At 53.6% G+C, this 11,194-nt stretch overlaps 1 protein-coding gene across 1 annotated transcript in view; it reads right to left on the bottom strand.

Annotated features, from left to right (window-relative positions):
- The window catches only part of FGF18 (fibroblast growth factor 18), a 35,319-nt gene that overhangs the window by 20,803 nt on the left and 3,322 nt on the right, over window positions 1-11,194 (bottom strand). The window lies entirely within an intron of this gene.

Genomic DNA, 11,194 nt, shown 5'->3' with positions numbered 1-11,194 from the left:
TCTTTCCCCCTGGTAGTCCATCTTCCACCAAACCCAATCACCTTGTGTAACCCTCCCCTCCAAACTCTCCAGGGCTTCCCATCGCATTTAGATAAATGTCCCCACCAGGGCCTCAGGGCCCTGCAAGATGAGCCCCCGGGCTTCCCTGGTGGTGCAGTGGTTGAGAGTCTGCCTGCTGATGCAGGGGACACAGGTTCGTGCCCCGGTCCGGGAAGATCCCACGTGCCGCGGAGCGGCTGGGCCCGTGAGCCATGGCCGCCGAGCCTGCGCGTCCGGAGCCTGTGCTCTGCAACGGGAGAGGCCACAACAGTGAGAGGCCCGCGTACCGCAAAAAAAAAAAAAAAAAAAAAAAAAAAAAAGATGAGGCCCCAACTGCCTTCCACCTTCATCTTTTACCACTCCCTCCCCACCAGTTACACTGGCTGTCTTATTAGGGCTCTGAGCCTTCCAAACACAAAATACACACATGCCTCAGGGCCTTTGCACTTGCTCTTCCCTCTGCTTCAGTGCTCTTTCCCAGATTTTTGCACTCTGGCTCCTCTAATTCATTCGAGCCTCTGCTCACATGTCACGTCCTGAGACAGGACTTCCTTGACTGCTTCTCTGAGGCAGCCCCCACTTCTGTCACTCCTCATCTCTCTACCATGCTTTGATTTTCTTTCTAGCATTGATCAACCTGACATAACATCTATCTATCTAGTTTTTGTCTGTCTCCCCCACTTGTTTTCTGCTATATCCCCAGCACACAGCATAGTAGGAACTCAAACATTTGTCAAATGTATGAATGAACAAGTGAACATTGAAAAAGATAGGTTTTCCTACGCCCTGATAATTGTATGCCTGTCCCAGCCCATCTTAACCAGAAAGCTGAACAATTCTTGAAGTCCAGACAGCGTTCTGGGTTTGTTCTAGGCACGCTAGGCTTGCAGGACCCCATTCCCACAAGAGCATGACCCCACTCAGCCCATGATGGGGCTCTTGGAATTGGGGCTGCCCAAGCATCTGTCTCAGCCCTCAGCTGTGAGCTCTCTAGGGTAGGGACCATGTTTTCCTCATTGCTACACCCCATGCTCAGGCCAGGGTCTCTGTTCCCCCGCTGACCTGCACATGTCCTCCAATCCCAGCCTAGGCTCCCCAGACACTTCACCTGGACCACATTATTGAACTTTCACTATCATCCTCAGGGTGGAAACATTATGCCACATTACAGATGAGGAAACTGAGGCTCCGAAGCTGAACCAGCAAGGTCACAGAGCAGGCAATGGCAGAGTTAGCCCCAGGCCATGTGGCCCCAAAGCGCTGCTTTCAGCTCCACCTCAGTGGGCCCCGCCTGTCTCACCAGTACAGTGGTGAGCAGGATCCAGGTTCAAAATCCAGTCCTGAGCATACATCCAGAGAAGGCCATAATTCGAAGTGATACTTGCACCCCAGCGTTCACTGCAGCACTATCTACAATAGCCAGGACATGGAAGCAACCTAAATGTCCATCGACAGAGGAATGAATAAAGAAGATGTGGTTCATATATACACAATGGACTATTACTCAGCCATAAAAAAGAATGAAATAATACCATTTGCAGCAACATGGATGGACCTGGAGACTGTCATACTGAGTGAAACAAGTCAGACAGAGAAAGACAAGTATCATATGATGTCACTTATATGTGGAATCTTAAAAAAAAAAAAATGGTACAAATGAAATTATTTACAAAACAGAAATAGAGTCACAGATGTAGAAAACAAACTTATGGTTACCAGGGGGGAAAGGGGCGGGGGAATAAATTGGGAGACCAGGATTGACATATACACACCACTATATATAAAATAGATAACTAATAAGGACCTACTGTATAGCACAGCGAACTCTACTCAATACTCTGTAATGATCTATGTGCGAAAAGAATCTAAAAAAGGGTGGACATATGTATATGTATAACTGATACACTTTGCTGTACAGCAGAAATTACTGCAACATTGTAAATCAACTATACTCTTAAAAAAAAAAAAATACCCCAGGGTTAGCCACTCCCCAGCTAAGGGTCCCCAGGCAACTTACTGAGAGTGGTGACAATGGCACCCACCTTGTGGGTTGCTGTGAATATTAAACATATAGTCTTAGAACAGTTGCCTGGTACAGATTTAAGTGCTCAGCAGACATAAATAACTACTGAGAGGATACAAGGGAGCCCTTTAAGAGGCTCTTGGTGAAGCCCTGCAAACAGAAGCCTCCCCGGGACACAAGTGGATCACACTCTCACGTCCTTTGAGACGAGGCACTTCTGCTGCTCAGATTACAGTTTGGGAAGTTGTTATTGCTTTTGATCATCCCGACAACCCTAGGACGTGGGAATGCTTATCACCCCCATTTAACAGATGTAGAAACTAAGGCTCAGAAAAGTTAAGTCAGTTGCTTTGAGCTGCACAGCCCGGTGGTGCAGGGCCTGGCCGCTGGTGCACCAAGAGTGCACACTCTTCACTTCCACTACCCTAAACAGCCAGCCCGTTCACAGCCCAATCCCACACCTGGGACTTGCCTCATTTCACATCCTAACGCTTAGGGAGGATAGAGCTCCAGTGCCCCCTGAGGCCCACACCTGGTGGGCATGTGTCCTGAAGAACCCCCGCCCGTGGCCCTCAACCTTCCTGGAATGACTTCCCGAGGTGGCCTGGCCCTGTCCCCTCCCCCAAGGCCAGGCCTCCGGCCTCCCTCCCTGTCCTCCAGATCCCCTCCTGCTCACAGGAGACCTTATTGACCAGAGGTCAAACCAATCTCCTCACCCCAGGTCCCCTAGGGGAACTGCCCTGCCCCAGAAGCCAGCCTCCCATTAATGATTTTCTCCCTGGCCCACTGGACAGAGGCAGCATGGGCGACCCAGGGTCAGCAGGGGCTATCCAGTGGCCCTTCCCCAGGATGCGGGGGAACAATCCATCTTGCCCAGCTTCCACCATTTAAGCCATACTCTGTGGCCACATCAATCCCGAGGGCAGTAACAGGGGTGGCATCGGACATGGAAACAGAGTCCGTCCTTTTGAAAAGGCAGGAAGACCCCTGGGCTTCCTGGGCAAGACCTCTGGGGGGCTCCAGGTCTTTGCACAGCCCCTCTGCCCAGATGACACCTGCCCTCAGGTACCTCCTCTGGAAGTATTTCCTGCCCTCGGGCCTCAGGCTGGCTTACAGCCTCTGGACACTACTGTAATGGCTTACTGTAATGGTCCCCAGAGTCCAGTTTGCCTGGTTCATCCCTGAACCTCCAGCTCTGCCCCCAGAAGGCACCTGGCAAATGTCTGCTAAATAACTGTGGCTAGGATAAGGAAAACCTGGCAGCCAAAATCAGCCCCATCACTTACTACCCAGATGAGCAGAGCGCCCAAGAGAGGGCTTTTAAAGCCATCAATCGCTAAGCTTTCCTCTGTTCCAGGCACTCTGCTAAGAAGCCCTCAAGACATGGTACCTCGTCAAATTCCTTAAGCACCCGTGGAGGTAGGCACCAGTTAGAGTCCATTTCACAGACTGGACCTCTGAGGCACCTCTCCAGGGCCACAGAGCTCCAGGGCCTGCCTGCAGAGCACATGCAGAGCGGGGCCACTCAGGAACATCCTCTCGCTCCTCCTTTCCTGCTACTCGGCCTCGCTGCCCAAGAGGGGGCCTGTCTTCCAGGACTTCCTAGAACAGTCAGAGCTGATGCAGCCAAGAACTGAACCCACCCATCCAGGTGCATAATCATCAGGGGCACTGAAAAGCTGCAGTGTGACAAAAATCAAAATGCTGCGGCTCTCACAAGGCGAGCAGGGCTGGCACAGACAGGGTGTCTCCTGGGGCAGAGCAAGGTGCCTTACCAAAGGCTCTCCTTCCCCCACCCCATACTCACGGATTATCTTTGAGGTCGAGATAGCTTTTCCCGCCACAGGGTAGCCTACAGTGGGGTCCCCCTGCAGCCTGGCTGAGACCCCTGTTACCCCCCAGGGGGACCCACCCCTTCTCTGAGGGGCTTGCGCTCTGGTGGAAATATTCACTCCCCGATCCAGGAATTGCACAGGAGCTGCAACCCGAGATCCCAGCGCGGACGTGGTGCGTAGTGGGACAGAGCCCGCCACCTTCCGCCTGCAGTCTCAGGCTCTAGTGCACGAGGTGAGGGGTCTTCCTGCTCCCAAATCTGCCTGGCTCCCCACTACCCATTGCACAGCGCCCGCATGTGGTCCTTTACCATCCAGCCCCCGCCTTGCTTCCAAGCCTCCTCTCTTAGGCACCTTGGGGGGAAACTACCGTGGGGTGAAAAGAGGTTGGGGTGAGCCCCACTCCAACCCCAGGGCCAGCTTCCAGACGTCAACCCAGGTTCCCCCTCCCGCCAGGGAATCCGATAACCACAGTTGCTCCCTCTGACCAAAGGTTTCAACCTCACCCATCCACTCCTGGCTCTGAAGTCATGTCTGAAGCGGCTTCCTATTTCTTCCTGGGCTCGCCTCACACCAACATCTGCCACATCACACATCACCTAATACACACGTTACATCAGCACACCCACACCACACACGTTCAACAATAGCACTCACTGACCTCGGGTGTGACCTGGCTCCACCCCAAAATCACGAACTTACTTGATTTCTTTAACCTTCAGTTTTCTCATCAGCAGAATGAGATTGTTTACAATTATTGACCTCAGAAAAACATAAGTAAGAAGAGCCACTTTTTTTTCTTTTTCTTTTTCCTTATTTTCTAAACAGTCACTACTTATGGAGCATGTTCTCCGTACTAAGAAGTACTCTAACTAACTTATCTTACGTCATCCCCAGAGCAGCCCTATGAGTTGGTATGGTTATCATCCCCATTTTACAGATGAGGAAACTGAGGCTCAGAGAGGTTACATTGCTTGGTCCAAAGGCACAAAATTGGTGCAAAAAAGAATCAAGATTTGAATCCAGCTCAGCCTAGAACCTCCGCTCCCCATCTCTTTACCCTCTCCTGCTCTATTCTCCCTTCTCTCTGTCACCCACCCACCTCCTTTCCCCCATTCAGGAAAGCAACTGGCTCAGGCCACAAGCCATATGTGGGGCAGGGACTGAGGTGGAGGATTAAACATGAAAGGACTGAGGCCTTGAGCTCACCCTCTACCCGAGAGAGGAGGAGGGGGTCAGACTGCCCCTCCCGCCCAGGTACCCATCCTCGAGGCCTCAGAGAATCCGCGCCCCTGTCTCCAGGCAGCCTGCCCAGAAAGGGAAGGTCTCCCTGATCCCAGGAGAGGCAGCCCACAGACTTGCGGCCACATTCCACCACTGCCTGCCTCCCCCTCCAGAACCAGCACTGGGGCCAGCCATGCCAAGGGCTTTCGGAGCTTCTCCAAATTCTGGATTCAAACCTGAGACCTGCACCCCATCCCAGGAGTGGCCCCTTGTAGAGTCAGCACCCCCTCCACCCTGAGATGCAGCTCCCAAACTCTTCCTCAAGAGCAAGCCTGGACTCAGGCCCAGGAGTTGATGCCAGTCATAGCGCTCCGGGGATTATTATCGTCGTTGAGCACGAAACTAACGCTGGCTGCCACTTAGTGGGCGTTCGCTCAGTGCCAGGGTCCAAGCTAAGCACTTTCCAGGCACTGTCTCCTCGCTCCTCGCAGGACCTGGGCAGGTCAGAACGATTACCATCCCCATGATAAAGGGAGACACAGAGAGGCTAAGGGATTTGCCTCAGTTGTACAGAAACTGATGCAGCCAAGAACTGAACCCGCCTCTGGCTCTGGAGTCCATCAGTTTCCCCTAGCTGACACCCCTGGACAGAAAGCGGAGGAGGGAGGCTGGGCCCACCCCTGAATTGGAGCTTGGTTCACTCAGACTGATGTCTCCAGCCACCCCTTAGCCCCAGGTTTCTCCCCTCTCTCCTGTCACACTCCCCACATCCATCCCAGCCAGGACAGAGTGATGCTCCAAAGGGCCCTTCCCTACCCCCAACCTGTCCATTAAGCTCCTGGGGCTGTCAATGTATTGACTGGCAGGGCTGAGCCGTCAGCACGGGAGGGGGGATGCTGCCACCCAAGGCGCTGACCGGGAGCTCCTCTTCCCCATACATCAGCCTGCTCTGTACAGATTGTCAATATGGGTGCCGCGGCCCGTCAACCCTGCAGCCAGCCTGAGGGCAGGGCGGGGGGGGGGGGGCGCGCGAAAAGAGGGCGGGGGGGGGGGGGGGGGGACTCCTAAAGACCCATGCTCCCTTCTTTCCTCCTTTTCTCCTCCCTCCCAATCCCTCTCCCTTGAAGCCCCTGGGTGGGGAGAGGGGTCATGCATGTCAAAGAGGTAATAAACAAGCCCTTTATTCTGGCATTCAATGCCCACCGTGGCCTTTTATATCACCCCCATTCCTGAACTTGATGCGCCAGCCGTTCCAAACAGCTTGGAGTCCCCTGAGCACATCAAGCTGTTCCCTGCTCCATGTAGAAATGGTCCATGTGCCCGCAAAGGCTTTTTCACGCACACACACACACGCACGCACACGCACACGCACACACACAGGCGCACACGCAGAGAGAGACACTCAAAGAGTCTTCTTCACCCAGCTTGTTCCTATTTCAAGATTCAAATGGCGCACCTTCCCAGGCGAGATCCTCCTGCCCTGAGTCTGGTTTCAGGGCCCTTCATCAGAACACCCTCTGCACCCTTGGGCCCCTGCCCCCTGCACAGATCCCTCAGATTTCTCTCAAATCCCTGAGGGCTGGGACAGGTCCTGAGCACCCCGTGCCCCACACCTGGTACAGGCTCCATACAGATGTCCAGCCCTCAGAGAAGCTGTTCTCCCCACCCCTCCACTTGCTGACATTCATGCTGCATGTCAGGTCCGTGCCAGGTGCCACAGGGCCCATGGGATGGGCCAGGCCTCCTTTGACTTCCAGGAACTAGGAGCTGGCGGACAAGCAGGCCTCCTGGCACACCAGGGTCAAATGTATAACTGCAGCTCACATTTACTCAGCACTTATAATGAGCCATGTGCTGGGCCAAGCGCTTCCCCCAAGTGACCACAGTTCACCCCCTATAGCAACGCCAAGAGGGAGGGTCCATCCTGATGCCTATATTAAAGATGAACCACAATAAAGCAGAAACTAACACACCATTGCAAAGCAATTATACCCCAATAAAGATGTTTAAAAAAAAAACAAAAAACAAAGATGAACCACAGAGAAGCCGAGAATTCACTCAATCATGCAGCTACCAAGTGGCCGAGGTGGGGTATGACCCAGGTGGGTTGCGTCCAGAGCCTGAGCCCCTATACACCCCTGTGAGCCCCAGCAGAGAACGCACTGGGTCACAGAGCAGTGACAAAGTGCTAAGAGGTTCCAAGGCAGAGGTGGGATGGGGAGAGTGGTAAACAAAGCTGCCAAAGCACCTGCCATCTCTTCACAGGGATCATGGAGGAAAAAAGCTGAAGCCTTAGATGTCTTCTTCATCCCGCTCAAATCCCAGTCCAGGGCCAGCCATGTTTGCTGATTGCTAATGAGGAGCAGCGCCATAATTGGATGCCTACTGCATACCAGGTCCGAGACATGGTTTCAGTTAATCCCCCCAACAGGCCCTAGGAATGGTATTATTATTCCTATTTCTCAACTGACGAGGAGGTGGAGACTCAGAGAGGTTAAGGATCTTTCCCAAGGGCACACAGCCTGTGAGTGGTGCAATGAGGATAAAATCCAGACCTAAATCCAAGACCTATGCTCAGACTAGAGGGGGCCTGATGTCACCGATGCAAGAAGCGCAGGCTTCCTAGCTTTCTTCAGCACGCTGCAGCATGTTAACACACACACAGAGCATATAATTGATCGAGCAATTACTATTACTCAATTATTTACTGAGTGTCAGCCACAGTGCTAGCTACTCTGTGTGCATTATCCTATTTAGTCCTCACCATAACCCTTAAGAAGTAGGTACCTTTCATTACCCCATTATACGGATGGGGAAAACCAAGGTGCAGAGGGTGGAAGGTTAAGAAATTTGCTGAACAGTTGCTCAGCAGCACAGATAGGATTCAAACCAAGGTCTCTCCTATGCCAAAGCCCACACATTCAAGCAACACAGAAGCCGCCTAGCTCACTTCACTGATACCCAGGTGGAGAAACTGAGGCACACAATGAGCCAGTGACAGAGCCAGCACTCCAACCCAGGCATCCTGAGAGTCTTTCTGCCTGTGGCCTATGGGGGGGCTTGTCTTTGGCCCCATCCTTGGCACAGCAGCATTTTAAATGGGCCTGAGGCCTTATGCCGTTTAGATGTCGGAGCAAACAAAACCCAGTCATCTTCCAGGCCCTACCAGCAAGACTGACTAAAGCCTGAGGGGCCCGCTTACGCACTGATGTTCCAGAACAAACCCCTACTGTCAGACGCAAGGTGCCAACAGCAGGCCTCAGCCCTTCCGGAGGCCCAGTGGCTCTCCTCCAGCCTGGGCCACACTGACAGGGCCCTTGGCGTTGCCCTTCCCTAAGTGCTCAGACATGGGTCCTTGTGAGTAGGGGGGAAACCCAACCCAGCACACAATTTGGGGCACACAGATGTTCATCAGACAATCCCGGCCCTCAGAAAGGAAACACCACCTTCCCTCTCCCCAGTCACCAGGAGGTGGCAGTGCCATGGGCGAGGGGAGTTTAATCCACTGACAGAGGGGTGGAAACAAGGGAGTCCTCCCAGAACAAGAGACACAGGGACTAGGTCTTGAAAGGCAGACAAGATTTCAGAGCCCTGGGTTCTGCACTCTCCCCTGCTCCGCACCCTTAGGAAGTAGGAGCTGTTTTGTTGGTTGTTTTCTTCCCATTTTATGCGTGCAGAAGCTGAGACCCAGGGAGGTTAAGTAACTTGTCCAGGGTCACACAGCAAAGACAAGGCAGAGCGACTCTTTGAACCAGCCTGGCAGATTCCAGAGCCTTTAAAGTGCTGTTTAATAAGCCTGGGTCCTAGAGTGGGCAAGCTAGTGTTGAATCCCACTCTGCCTCTCTCTCCTGCTGTGCAACCAAAAGTAGATTATTTTATGCCTCTGAGCCTCACTCTCTTCATCTGTAGAATTCCCTAATTCCAGGCTGGTTGTGAGGCACAGCCTAGATGCTGTGAGAAAGCGTCAGCCACGGAACGAGCCCGCAATACCCGGCGGCAGCTACCAGTATAGTTGTTACCCTGATGGGCCTACACCCTGATTTCCCACACCAACAACTTCCCTGCTACAGGATGAGGTCAGAACCAAAAGATCCTACTGAGGACAGAAAGTCTTCCTGTCCCCATCCATCTCCCTTTGGGGGTCCAATGTGCCCTCCCAGCCACCCAGGGCTGCGAGGAGGCAACGCTGTGGCCCTGACACGCTGCCCAGAGCCTGCTGGACACTGGCTGCACCAACCACAAGAAATGTTCCAAATCTACCTCCTTGCCTCAGAGCGGGTGACACTCCTGGGCTGCAGGAAGGCTGGCAGGGTGCCCCCATCTCCCTCCATGCTGGGAAAGAAGCTGGAAGGAGAGTACTGAATCCCCCAGGCCCTGCTTCCCCCCCCCCAAAAAAAACACCCACCTCTGGCTCTGAAACCCTTTTAGACCAGAACATTCCAGGAAGATCAGGGCTTGCAGACACCAAGTCAGATGCCCTCAACCAGAGACGCCCACCTGGCCTCTGATCATCCCCTAATAAGGGATCCTATCAGGGGGATCCAACCGGATCTCTCACTAAGGGTCCCTAGCATGCCTCTTGAGACTCCATTTCCCTATCAGTATTCCTTCGGAACGACTGCAGTGTTTCTGAAAAAGTCTGCCTGGTGTGCTGGAAGGGATACAAGGTCTCGATTTCAGAGTCTTGGGTCTTAGCCATGGCCTTGAAAAATCCCTTCCCCGCCCTGTACCTCAGTTTCTCCATCTGTGAGGTAGGAATATGATAATATTCCTCCTACTCCAGTCTCCCTTGTAGAATGGTAGAAAGGATGAAAGGAACTTCCTGATGCAAGAGCCACTTGGAAATTCATACAAGTAGCACTTTCTCACCAAACGCAGGTCACTTCTCCCCAGCCTTGGTTTCCCCCCTCCCGCCCCACCCCCTCCCCTGCCCCCACCCCCATCAGGCTGGAGGATGCTCTCCACCTCTCAACACTTCATAGCGTGGGACAGGAGGGGTGGGGTTGAAGGAACTCCTGTTTATCTGGCACTCTCCCTGTCTAGACTGGGAGCTCGTTGAGGCCAGGAACGGACTAGTCATGTTCCAGGGGCAGCAAGAAGCAGGCTCCCAGCAAGTATTTGATGAACAGATACCTGACTGGATGGACGAATGGATGGATGAGGTTGCTTCTCAAGAAATTAAAAGTACAATCCAATAGGACAGCGTCCCATCCTCTTCAAGTCCCAGAGGACTCTGTCTCTGGCTTCCCCATCCTAGCAAGCTTGAAGAGAGGCTCTACAACCCACTGAAGAGGCCAGGCATGGGGGTGGTTAGCCTTAGAGAAGGCATGGAAGGAAACTTCCAAACTTGAGCAAGTGCGGTGAGAGAGGAAGAGCGCTGTGGGAGGGAGGGACCGAGGGGCCAGTGGAAGGCCCCCCTGCCCTGGCCCGCCTCACGCCTGGCCTGTCTGGGGAAGGCCAGGACCTAGCCGAGCCTGGCGGCAGGAACAATGTCAGGCAGGTGCCGGCCGAGCTGTGTGAAAGGCCCAGCCCGGTGTCATTGTCAGCGCTCAGCCAAGTGCAGAAAAGCAATTTACTGGTCACGCCGCTTGCTCCCCTTGGAAATTTTTAAAATTCTTCCGATTTGAGCTATCCACGGTGTCCCAAGTCGTGTGGAGAAGGGATTTTATTAAATTCCCAGCTTCCCGCTCCCAGGGTTGCTGGCAGGGGAGGGCGGGGCTCACCACATTGTCGGGGGGGCGGGGGCGGGGGGCGCGGGCGGTGCGGGCAGTGTCTGGCATTGACTGTGTTCACAGAAATGTGGCTGGGGGCAAGGGGCCCATGTGGGGTTTGGTGGCTGATGATGGATGGAAAGAGGGGAGGAGCCCAGAAACTCTGTTGCTAGGACTGGACCAGTTCCCCAAAACACGGAGGCGGGGGAAGGAAGGGCATAGGTGTATAGAGTTCCCAGCAGAGCAGCGTGCTGCTGGGGGATGAGAATTCGCAAAGCCTCTTCCACGCCTATCATGTACCATTCATCCTCGGGGCCACCCATGCCACACATGATGAAGCTAAGTCTCGCAGAGGTGTACATATA

This window comes from Lipotes vexillifer, unplaced genomic scaffold (assembly GCF_000442215.2).
Source record: "Lipotes vexillifer unplaced genomic scaffold, Lipotes_vexillifer_v1.1 scaffold621, whole genome shotgun sequence".
Taxonomy (NCBI): domain Eukaryota; kingdom Metazoa; phylum Chordata; class Mammalia; order Artiodactyla; family Lipotidae; genus Lipotes; species Lipotes vexillifer.
This window is presented reverse-complemented; position numbering and strand designations above follow the sequence as displayed.